The 13115-nt window shown below is 46.1% G+C and overlaps 1 long non-coding RNA gene across 1 annotated transcript; it reads right to left on the bottom strand.

The window, feature by feature from the left end:
- Window positions 1-3061: 3061 nt before the first annotated feature.
- LOC147114269 (uncharacterized) lies at window positions 3062-9407 on the bottom strand. Its single transcript, XR_015079395.1, has 2 exons — window positions 8527-9407; window positions 3062-5018 (listed from the first exon to the last, which is right to left on the bottom strand). It is a non-coding gene; the product is annotated as an uncharacterized LOC147114269 (long non-coding RNA).
- Between the last annotated feature and the right edge of the window lie 3708 nt (window positions 9408-13115).

Here is a 13115-nt window from a genome sequence, read left to right as displayed (position 1 = left end):
TGTGTGTGAGTGCGTGTGCGTACATGTGCAACTGAATATTCCACTAATGAGAATAACATTCTGTGACCTGCCCAGTGACTGTAAATCTGGGAGAATTTTAACATCACTGGAGTCAGAATGTAATGCAGGTGCAGTGGCAATAACAAATTCAAAGAGAGAGCCCTTATAAGCATTGTTAAGCCAGCAGCAGGCGATCCCCCATTATAATGCCATTAGTTTAACAACAGGGAATGCATTTTCTAAAATGTTTGGAGCCATAGGCCTCAGCAGTCGCTTGCCATGTTTGCTGTTCTTGTAGTTTTATTTTACAGGAGGTCTCTTGGCTTTACAGGACTGTGATTAACTAACAGAAGGTAAATGTGCAGCAGGTTAAGGTACTAAGTGTTAGATTTTTCCTCCCTGCAAGGCAAGAAAGGACCTCGTTCTTAAAGGAGCATCCACTGTTGGCACTGAACGGAGACAACTGCGTTTACATTGTGACGACAAATGCTTGGCTTCATAGGAAATGCCACAAGCAAAACAGTTCTGACGAAGGGTCATCGACCTGAAGCGTTAACTCTGTTTCTCTCTCCACAGATGCTGCCCGACCTGCTGAGTATTTCCAGCATTTTCTGTTTTAATTTCAGATTTCCAACGTCCACAGTATTTTGCTTCTGTACTCCATCTTAGTAATGTTCTGAGGAACAAATTCTTCTCTTCCTTAGGCTAAGGCTTATTCAGCTGTTTTAACAGAGCCGTGGTTCACTGGGCAGTCTTATGTTCATTAATAAATAGACATTCTTATTATGAACACAGCTAGCTTTTGCTAGACACTTTTATTGAGCACATGTGGACTAGGTACAGTATCTGTAGAGGCATCCATCTTGACTGCTGCCTTGTGGGTAGCCTAGTGCCTCATGGGTAATGTAGTCTTAATATACATACAGCTATATACAGCTCTACGCAGCTCTACGGCTCCACCTAGTGTCCACTATAGAATGACATGTTATTGATCATTACAGGCAGCACTATCATCTCTGAGCCAGAAGGTTGTTCAAGTCCCACTCCACAGATGTGAGCACGTAATCCAGGCTAATAGTCCATTGCAATTCTGAGGGAGTGCTGTTCTGTTGGAGTTGCTGGTCTTTCAAATGAGACCTTAAACTGAGGTCTTGGTTGACCTCTCGGATGGGTGTAAAAAAATCCCAGGGCATTATTTCGAAAGGGAATTCTCCCCGGCGTCCTGGGGCCAATATTCATCCCTCAACCGAGATCACTAAAACAGATTATCTGGTCGTTATCACATTGCTGTTTGTGGGAGCTTGCTGTGCGCAAGTTGGCTGCCACGTTTTCTACATTACACCAGTGACTACACTTCAAAATAATACTTCATGGGCTGTAAAGTACTTTGGGACATCCTGAGGTTTCGAAAAGTGTTGTATAAAATATCATTTCTTAATGTTTTCTTAATTTCTTAATTCTTTCTCCTCTGGTTAAAAGGCTGAGTAGGCAACAGCTCAGTTAATACAGCCCCCAATGAGAGCACCTTACCCAGTCCCCCATTTGGCGTCTTCTCACCATTCCACTGAAAATAGATTTTAAAATGCCACGGCTCTAACTATCTAATGTATATGTACCTCAAAAAAGGCTCTATTCTGAAAAAAGCGACATATAAAGTTGATTATAAGGTTATTCACTGTTGCCTTGCAGACCAGAAAGGCCTCTGTATAAACAACTGAAAGCTTAGTACAGGAAACTTTGGTTTATCCGGAGGTTGTATGTCCGGAAACCTCGATCGACCGGCAGAAATCAGGAGCCATTTTGTTAGGTTTTTTTTTTCGTGGCTTTTTTTTCCAACAGTCAGGCTCTGCAAAGTCTCTGTAGCTTAGCAACAGCTTCAGAGAGACGCTTCTAAGGTACGGCCGACTGTTTAGAAGCTGTTGCTAAGCAACAGTGTTTGTTGTCAGATACGGAGATGAAAACCTCCGTATGCTTCAACATTAACGCTGGTATGTCCGGCAGTTTTGATAGATCAGCAACAGCTCAGTCCCGTCGGTGCCGGATATAACAAAGTTTCCTGCATAGGAAAATTGGAAGAAAACTTTTGAGACCACGACAGCTTTTATGCTGACTGCAACTATTCACAAACCTCTTTGCGGTACAAATTGCAGCAGACACACAATCAGTGTTGTCTTTGCTGCGAGTAACATAAGAGATAACAAGGTCCCCAATTCCAATACTTCAGCAGACAACATACTTCAGCTGTGACAGTGTTAGTTGCGAACTGACCAGTTACTGTTTACGGGGAAATCTCAATGGATTAGAGAGTTTAAAGTTAAGCAGACAGTCTTAAACATAGAAACATAGAAGATAGGAGCAGGAGTAAGCCATTCGGCCCTTCGAGCCTGCTCCGCCATTCAACGAGATCATGGCTGATCATCCAAACCCTAGCACCCGGTCCCTATACCAACAGCCATCCCACCCAAGCCCTATCCCCGTAACCCCACGTATTTAATCCCCCCTAACACTAAGGGCCAATTTTTATCATGGCCAATCAACCTAACCCGCACATCTTTGGACTGTGGGAGGAAACCGGAGCACCCGGAGGAAACCCACGCAAACACGGGGAGAATGTGCAAACTCCACACAGTCACTCGAGGCCGGATTTGAACCCGGGTCCCTGGAGCTGTGAGGCAACAGTGCTAACCACTATGCCACCGTGCTGCCCTTTTTTTTTTTTAGATAGAGGCCATTTCGGCCCATCGCGCCTGCACCGACACATATCCCACCCGATCCCCGTAACCCCTACACCAACACATATCCCACCCTATCCCCGTAACCCCACGTATTTAATCCCCCTAACACTAAGGGTCAATTTATCATAGCCAATCAACCTAACCCGCACATCTTTGGACTGTGGGAGGAAACCAGAGCACCCGGAGGAAACCCACGCAAACACGGGGAGAATGTGCAAACTCCACACAGATAGTCACCCGAGGCCGGATTCGAACCCGGGTCCCTGGCGCTGTTGTAGAAGTGCCTTACTTCTTAGCTCTGGGTAATGACTCAATACACACTTGGATTCGTCAGACGGACAGGCCTTTTATTTTCCTTTTCTTGCAAGGGGAATCAGCACCTCCACTCAAGGGGTGAGGCTACTATTCCAATGATACAGCATAAGCGTTCCATATTTATACAGTGTAACAAACAAGTTTGATTGACATTCCTTTGTTCCTCTATCAGGATACATTATAGGTTAATCATCAGGTAGAAATAACATATTGACAGAAGGATCCTGGACACATAAGTCAACCGTTAATCTATAACAGGGCATGAATCGTGTAACCGGAGGTCCTCTTTAATCATATATAGGGAGGCTAGCTTTGCTTTCGGTCACAAGTTATCAGGTCATTGGTACATCAAAGAAACTCATTATTTCACTTCTACATTCTCATTAGGTGGGCAGGCATCTGTTCCTGGCTGCAGTCCGAGTACTTACAATAGCTCTAGTTACACATCGACACTTGCCCAGTGTCAAGTCTGAAAACTTTTACCCAGCAAGCACTTGAAATTAACCCCTTATATCATGTAGATTTCCTCATTCCCCCCTTTTGTCCTTTCTAAGGACAATCTATTTCGCTAAGTTTAAAAAACTCTACATCAAAGGTCTCACCCTTAATATCCTCATATTCAGACATCATTGGTACTGGAGGAGTTGACGTTAATAAGGAAAGGACTTTTGTACACAATAATTTTAAACAACCAATCAATAAACTAATTAAAATTATTATCATCACAATTGCGATAAAAGCTTCCAAAATTTGCTTTCCCAATGCTCCTCCCCATCCTGAAATCCAATCCCACATGGACCATGGTTCAGGTTGACGTAGTTTCTCTACAGCCTTCTTTATGTGGTTTACCAGATTGGTGATATTTTCTGAGCTATCTGGGATATAAGTGCAACATTCGGTTTTTATGATTGCACATGTGCCCCCTTCTTTTGCCAACAAATAGTCCAGAGCCATGCGGTTTTGTAAAGCAACAGTGCGCAAAACCACCATTTCTGCGTTTACATCACTAAGAGCATCAGCAGTATCATTGGCTATTTGTTCCAACACTGCTGCCATGTTTATAGATTCTCTTGCTAACTTCCCTGTTCCATACCAGGGAAATGCTATAGCAAAGAACCTTTCAGTTTCTGTAATGGTTCGTTTTGCTCGTGTCCCAGGGTGTCTATCCAAAGATGAAATGTGATGTATATAAGGCACTACATATCCCAAATAACATGACCCAGTCCAATTTTGTGGTAACCAGGGGTATGCTCTATGCCCACAGATGAAATAGGTGTTATTATAGGCTTCAAATTTGTTCCATATCTGGTGCATCATTCCTATTCCTTGTTCTCCTTTCCAGATTTTTTTTTTACTAGTCAAATTTTGTACTGTGGACAGGTTCCACCGTCCCCAATAGGGCCATTCGACTGCGCCCGGTGGTTTAGTAGTAGTTTTAGTCAAAGTGTAGTTACATTTGCACTTACTCCATCTATCTTCTTCTACTATCTTATCCTGCCTAATCCTAAGACTCAGGGGTTGATACGGGGGTACCTGCATAGTGTGATCCTGAAGCTGAACCTTCATAGTCTCGTTATAGCATATAATATAAAAGAAATCACTGTTTAAAAGTACACATTCTTCTATGCATGGTTTGCCCTTCAGGGGATCTGGGTAAATCAATATGGCAGTTTCAATTATCGTTGACAAAGAGAACAGTCTTGTTAAAGTCCAAATCCAGTTCATCTTGGCAGTGTATTATCTTCAACTGATGCCTTCTTACAATGGGACGCGTGTATCCATGTTGGTCGCTCCTTTACTTTTACAGCGGTGTTTGTAGTCAGGAGTACTTGGAAGGGTCCCTCAAATCTGGGTTGAAGGCTATTCCTTCGCTTGAAGATTTTTATGTAGACGTTATCTCCTGGCTCGAAAGTATGGCACTTTCCTTCAGTGGGATCGACCTGGGCTTCCTTCACCTGTTGATGGAAACTAGAAATGCATTTGGTTAGTGCAATGCAATAACTCAACATATCTTCCTCCATTTTATGAATGTCCATTTGTTTAGCTGTTAAAGGTGCCGAAAAAGGCAATCTTTGTGGTCTTCCCATGACGATCTCGTGAGGCGACAATCCTGTAGTTCTGTTGGTAGCAGACCGCATTGTCATTAAAGCTATGGGTAACAGATCAATCCATTTAAGTCCAGTTTCTTTACACAGTTTTGCAAGCTTGTTTTTCAGCATCCCGTTATATCTTTCCACTAGTCCAGCCGACTGTGGATGATAACTGCAATGGAGGTGCTGGCTAATCTGTAAGGCTTTGCATAGTTCCTTAATCACTGTTCCCGTAAAATGGGACCCATTGTCACTTGACAGTTTTGCTGGTATCCCAAAGCGAGGTACAATGTCCTTCAATAAACATTTAGCAACAGTGGTAGCGTCATTCTTTCTGCAAGGAAAAGCTTCAATCCATCTTGAAAACATATCAATAATAACTAATACATATTTAAAGCTCATACATACAGGTAGTTCAATAAAATCCATTTGCAAGTGTACAAAAGGACCCATGGGGTTTGGATGGGATGCGGGCTGTACCTTCTTTATTTATTTTTTTGCATTCATGTTCTGGCAGATAATACAATTTTCACAAATTTGTTTTGCCAATTTTGAGATTCCTGGTGCATACCAGGTCTTAAGGATATAGTCCGCCATCCCCCCTTTGCCCGCATGGGTGAATTTATGAACACATCGGGCAATTGGTGATAGTAATGATTTGGGTGCCACCATGCGGCTGTCATGATGAACCCATAAGCCGTCAGTGTTTTTAAAACAATGATTAACAACCCATTCCTTTACTTCATCAGAACTGGCCCTATCTTGATGGGTCAGCACATCATCTAAGGACGGGGGCTGCGGTATCTCTGGCTTTTCCCTAACAGGGAAGGCTGAAACTTGTCGTTCAGTACTTGATATAGCTACTGACTTAGCAGCGCTATCTGCAGCAGCGTTTCCAAGCGCAACCTTGTCCAAATGCCCCGTGTGCGCTTGGCACTTAATAATTGCAATCTGTTTACGTCTCTGAATAGCTAGTAAAAGATTTTTCACTTCTTGTGCATTTTTAATCTGGGTTCCCGAGGAAGTCAGGTAACCGCGAATTTTCCAAATTTGTCATGCTCATGTATTCATTGTCTACAATAGCCAGTCATTCCTAGAAAATGCTTCATTTCTCTTTTAGTTTTTGGCAACGATGTGTTGCAAACAACCTTTATTCTATCCGGCGTTAACTCCCTGTTTTAACAATGATTCCATCACTGGCTCAATTCCTTTTTCTGCTTTCTCTGACAATGGATACTGTGACCTTTTGGGTAATGGTGCAGCTGGATTAATTGTAACTTTATAGGGCTGTGCAGTCTAATAGTTAGGAGGTATTTTAAATCTTGTCCTGTTTTGTCATAGCAGGCCGTGCAGTGCAATTTTGAATGCCATTTGCCTAATTTCAGGGATTCCTGGTATTGTTTTATGGAACTTGTCCCCACGCTCCTAACAGACTGACGAGTTTGGGACTCAAACTTGGGTCGGCAATTTCCCATGCGTAAAGAACAGGGTGTTTTATTTCTGTTACTGGGTACGCATATGCCTTATCTACTTGGATTTCTACCGTTACTCCTGATGGGGAGCAAATGATTGTAGCATTCATTTTGCACAGCAAGTCTCTTCCACATAAATTCATAGAGACATCTCCTGATAACAGAAAGGAGTGTTCTTCCTCAAATTCTTCTACTTTTACTGTGAGGGGAGTCGATTGATTCAAGCGTTGTAGTATTCCAGCCAATCCAGCTATCGGGGTCTTTTTCCCATTAATAGGCATTCCTTCAGAATATCCTTTCCCTAACACTGAAAAGGTTGCTCCTGTATCTACTAAAATGACATAGGTCTCCCAGCTATTTGCATTTTAACTTCAGGTTCGCTGCATGAATTTAAAGAAACAACCGGCATTTGGTGGTCTGTGGCGCCTGGGGCTGCTGGTGTCAGTCAGTAATTCTAATCTCTATTTCTCCTAAATCCCTGTCCGTTTGTAGGGTAACCTCCTGACTGGTCCGAAAAAGGGTTATGGACAGTGAAATTAGGACCTTTATTCTCTAACGGAGGTCCATTATTGGAGGTTTGGTTCTGACAATTTTTCGCAGGGCATTAGTTTGCCCAATGTCCGGGTTGTCCGCAATTGTAACAATTACCAGATCGTCCATACCCTCTTATTCTACCACGTCTTCCTCTATATTCCCCTCTATTCATCCTTCTATAGTTACCTTGTTATCCTACCATAATAGAGGAGAAAGGTGTTTCTTCGGGGTAATTTTTTTTTTTCTGACTCAACAAACATAGAGGCAGTCTTTTTATCTGGCTGTTCTCTATTTCTCTCTTGTCCGTTAAACATTCCTTGAGGCAAGTAATTCTTTCTATGTTAAATGAACCATCTGCGGGAAAGGGTCTAGTCTTATTTACAGTCCATTTGGACCAATTTGGTAGGTGATCAATGGATGATTGACCAGTTCTTTAACATAAAGGCTGCTGGCGTGCCTTTCTCGGGTGGCTTACTGGCGCTAGCACTCATTTTAGCAGCTTAAATGGTTCACATAAAACAATCTAAACTCCCGTGACAATCCATGATCTGCGTTGTACGCCCCTACAGATCAGATTAATAAACTATACATACGTATAAAACTCAAGGGTTCTCAACCCTCGTGGAAGGTATTTCTAACTGGGGAAAATACTGAATCCACAATAGCTTAGTGGATCATGTAAAAGACATCACTATTTTCTCAACCATACATTCCGCCGCGGGACTCACTTCCCCGGCTTGGGTCTTTTCCAACCCCTTCTGCAGTTTTTTTTTCAGCTTAAATTTTTTAGTTAAAACATACAACAATTCCGTAACACTCTATGATCTGCGTGGGACGCCTCTACAGATCAGACATGACTAAACATTAATACATATAACAATAAACAATAAACAATACACTTGTTAAACAACAACCAAAGTGTTACTAAATCCCCAACCTATGCAGCCTTACTGGACAAAGCTGCAAAGTTGATTGATAATAACAAGTAGTTAAATACTCACTCTCATAAACATTAAACATTGACACTGTGTTTCAGACAACCGCCCACTCTTCTCTCTTTTTTTTTTACCCTATTCCCTTTAGCCAAATCTTTAGCAAAAAGGGCCTTCAATTTGTCCCAGCTAACTTCAAGCTCTTCTCTCCTTCTACCCTACTCCCTTTAGCCAAATCTTTAGCAAAAAGGGCCTTCAATTTGTCCCAGCTAACTTCAAGCTGGAACCTTGCTAGTTCAATTTCCAGTAAATCGCTAGCTCCTTAGTTAATCAAATTCCTGACTTAACCTTCTCTCTCAGCAAGCTGGAACCTTGCTAGTTCAATTTCCAATAAATCGCTAGCTCCTTAGTTAATCAAATTCCTGACTTAACCTTCTCTCTCTGGTACCTTTATACAGTCCTTTTCTGCACGATCCTGTTCGCGGGGCGTCAGCGCCTCATGGCTGGTCCTCTGTTCCGTTTCTGAAAGGGAAGCAGTCACAACGGCAGTTTAACCTCCGAACCTTGTGAGTCAATTACCCGATGGCAGTACTGTCCAATGGAATAAACAGACTATGCGCAGCTATGCTCCTGGCAGGGAAAGTCCCAAAAATGTGACAAAACACCACCTTCGGCCGATGGGATTTTCCCAACCGAGCAACGTACTCGGCGTCTGTTAACTCCCCAATTGGTACAGCAAGCCATCTCGGTGGAACCTCCAAATTGTAGAAGTGCCTTACTTCTTAGCTCTGGGTAATGACTCAATACACACTTGGATTCGTCAGACGGACAGGCCTTTTATTTTCCTTTTCTTGCAAGGGGAATCAGCACCTCCACTCAAGGGGTGAGGCTACTATTCCAATGATACAGCGTAAGCGTTCCATATTTATACAGTGTAACAAACAAGTTTGATTGACATTCCTTTGTTCCTCTATCAGGATACATTATAGGTTAATCATCAGGTAGAAATAACATATTGACAGAAGGATCCTGGACACATAAGTCAACCGTTAATCTATAACAGGGCATGAATCGTGTAACCGGAGGTCCTCTTTAATCATATATAGGGAGGCTAGCTTTGCTTTCGGTCACAAGTTATCAGGTCATTGGTACATCAAAGAAACTCATTATTTCACTTCTACATTCTCATTAGGTGGGCAGGCATCTGTTCCTGGCTGCAGTCCGAGTACTTACAATAGCTCTAGTTACACATCGACACTTGCCCAGTGTCAAGTCTGAAAACTTTTACCCAGCAAGCACTTGAAATTAACCCCTTATATCATGTAGATTTCCTCACTGTGAGGCAACAGTGCTAACCACTATGCCACCGTGCTGGTGGAGACTGTTCGTTAAAGCACCTCTGGGATAAGGGCTCTAATTCAAATCAAACTGATAGAAGAGAGGTCCCATCTGGTTGTCGGAGTTGAGTTTGGGGCAGTCTCCCTAAGTTCCCAGTGGAGACTTTGCAGTTCAAAGCTGCCTCCAGCTCAACACCAATTGATACTAATTGGAGACCATCACTGAGAAAGGCCACAAGAAGAGTGAGAAAGGAGCGGTCACGTTGGCATAGCAAGGAGATTGGTGGGGCAATAGCAGCTGGAGGCGGTGGGCTTCCTATTAGTCTCAATGAGACACAAGTACTGTTTCAGACAGCACCTTCCATGCCCTATAAACAACCATCTGTCTCTGCCGAGGCATCCATTCTGGGACGGAGAACCGTTCACACACCTTGCTGTGTGTGCTACCGAGCGACTTGCCTATCAACCCAGAGGAGCTGACATGAATCAAAAAGGCAAGATCAGCATTTGGATGGCTCAGAAACTGAGCCTGGAAACAACATGGTGTTCAACTCAAGATGTATAACGCGACAGTCATCTCGACCCTCCTTAAGCTTGTGAAACTTGGGACCTGTTGTCAACATTTAGAAAACATTAAAATGTTTGGGATTATTCCTATTTATTTTCAAAGGCCCTACGACACCGATCACAATCCCTTAACTCAATGAATACAACATTCACCTCAAAAATGAAAGAAAAACACACTGTGGATACATAATTCACGTATCATCACACTATCCCTATTAATATTGGAAGATTGCCTGTCAGTAGTCTGGTGCACCAGACTGGTCAAAACACATACACCTTGAAACACATGCACCTCCTGGGGAGTCGTAAACAACAACCTGGGGAATCGACCGTGGAATACCTTCAGGCACTGTCTGTGCTTGGCCGGGCCTGTGGTTGTAAGGATGTAAAGGCCGCCGTGGATGCAGCCTACCAGGGCATGGATGCCTACTCCTCTGCACCGTGGACGCCGCGGGGAATGACAGCCTGGGACACGGTAGGACCGCCTCATAGCGCCGTGCCACCCCAGCCACACCCCAACAACGGCCCAACTACCGCAGCAGTGTCCCAAGGCCAGACAGCAGTGCCCCAAGGCCAGAAATGCTACTTCTGTGGCCAGGCAAAACATCCCAGAGCGCGCTGCCCGGCGAAAAACGCGATCTGCTCAGGCTGCGGGAAGAAGGGACACTACGCTAGCGTCTGCAGGGCCAAAGCCACCCCGAACCCCAGCAGCGCCGCGTGTGGGCCATGCGGGCCGCCATCTTGGACCTCCCCGGCCATGTGCGAATCACCGGTACAGCAGCCATTTTGGACGCCTCCAGCCACATGGGGATCATGGACGCCGCCATCTTGGACGACAGCCGGGACGCAGCAGGCCCCCGACACCGCCTCATCTGATACCCGCAGCGACACACCGACCCCTACGCTGGCATCCGTTACACTGGACCAAGCGAGACCGCACCAACTGGCCAGTTCCACAATGGACATTAAGGTAAATGGTCACGATACAATCTGCCTTTTTGACTCTGGGAGCACGGAGAGCTTCATCCACCCCGACACGGTGCGGCGTTGCTCTCTCCCAGTCCTGCCTGCGCAACAGCAGATTTCTATGGCCTCCGAGTCCCAGTCGGCGGACATCGGCGGCTACTGCGTGGTGACACTCGTAGTAGACGGGACCGTGTACGATCATTTTAAACTTCTGGTCCTGCCTGACATCTGCGCTGCCGTCCTGCTGGGGTTAGATTTTCAGTGCCACCTTAAAAGTGTTACGATGGCGTACGGTGGACCCCTACCCCCACTCACAGTCCGCAGCCAGCAGCTTCCAAACTGCCTGCCGCGCACCAGGTGCAACCTCTCCACACTCAGAGTCACCCCCCCCCAACTGTTTGCTAACCTCACCCCCGACTGTAAGCCCATCGCCACAAAGAGCAGGCGATACAGTGCCGGGGACAGGGTTTTCATTAAAACCGAAGTGGAGCGGCTCCTGAAAGAAGGGATTATTGAGGGCAGCACCAGCCCCTGGCGAGCCCAGGTTGTGGTCGTTAAGACCGGCGAGAAGCAGCGCCTGGTCATCGACTACAGCCAGACAATAAATCGCTACACCCTGCTGGACGCCTACCCACTCCCCCGTATAGCTGATATGGTCAACCAGATCGCGCAGTACCGCGTCTTCTCGACCATTGACCTGAAATCAGCATACCACCAGCTCCCCATCCGCCCTGAGGACCGCCAGTACACTGCCTTTGAGGCAAACGGCCGCCTCTATCACTTCCTTAGGGTTCCCTTTGGCGTCACCAACGGGGTCTCCGTCTTCCAAAGGGAGATGGACCGGATGGTAGATCAAAATGCGTTGCAGGCCACTTTCCCATATCTGGACAATGTGACCATCTGCGGCCGTGACTTGCAGGACCATGACGCAAACCTCGAAAAATTCCTCCGCACCGCCCAACTCCTAAACCTGACATATAACAAGGAGAAGTGCATATTCCGCACAAACCGCCTCGCCATCCTTGGCTGTGTTGTGGAACACGGAGTCATCGGCCCCGACCCCGACCGGATGCGTCCCCTTATGGAACTTCCACTGCCCCACTGCCTCAAGGCCCTGAAGAGGTGCCTAGGGTTTTTCTCCTATTACGCCCAGTGGGTCCCCTACTATGCGGACAAGGCCCGTCCGCTGATCAAGTCCACCTCTTTTCCCTTGACGGCAGAGGCCCGCTTAGCCTTCCACCGTATCAAGGAGAACATTGCCAAAGCCACCATGCACGCAGTGGACGAATCCATCCCCTTCCAGGTGGAAAGCGACGCGTCTGACTTTGCCCTGGCCGCTACCCTCAATCAGGCGGGGAGACCCGTGGCCTTCTTTTCACGAACCCTCCAAGGCCCAGAGACCAGGCACTCCGCTGTTGAGAAGGAGGCCCAGGCGATTGTGGAGGCTGTGCGTCATTGGAGGCACTACCTGGCCGGAAAACGATTTACCCTGCTCACTGACCAGCGTTCAGTTGCTTTTATGTTTAACAACAAGCAGAGGGGCAAAATCAAAAATGACAAGATCTTGAGGTGGAGAATCGAACTTTCCACCTACAACTACGAGATCTTGTACCGGCCCGGGAAGCTAAATGAACCCCCGGATGCGCTATCGCGTGGCACCTGCGCCAGCGCGCTGATCGATGGACTGCGGGCCCTCCACAATGACCTCTGCCACCCGGGGGTCACCAGGTTCTTCCACTTCATCAAGGCCCGCAACCTGCCTTACTCTATTGAGGAGGTCAGGACCATGACCAGGAACTGCCAAGTCTGCGCTGAGTGCAAACCGCACTTTTATAGACCAGGCAGGGCCCACCTGATAAAAGCCACTCGCCCCTTCGAGCGCCTGAGCGTCGATTTTAAAGGGCCTCTCCCCTCCTCCGACCGCAATGTGTACTTCCTCAATATTATTGATGAGTACTCCCGTTTCCCATTCGCCTTCCCCTGCCCGGACATGACCAGTGCCACGGTCATTAAATGTCTGAACAACCTCTTCACCCTGTTCGGCTTCCCCAGCTATATCCATAGCGACCGGGGCTCATCGTTTATGAGCGACGAACTCCGTCAGTACCTGCTAACTAGGGGTATTGCCACAAGCAGGACCACCAGTTACAACCCCCGGGGGAACGGA

This window comes from Somniosus microcephalus, chromosome 8 (genome assembly GCF_052327205.1).
Source record: "Somniosus microcephalus isolate GS21.2 chromosome 8, FLI_Smic_1.0, whole genome shotgun sequence".
Classification (NCBI taxonomy): Eukaryota; Metazoa; Chordata; class Chondrichthyes; order Squaliformes; family Somniosidae; genus Somniosus; species Somniosus microcephalus.
This window is presented reverse-complemented; position numbering and strand designations above follow the sequence as displayed.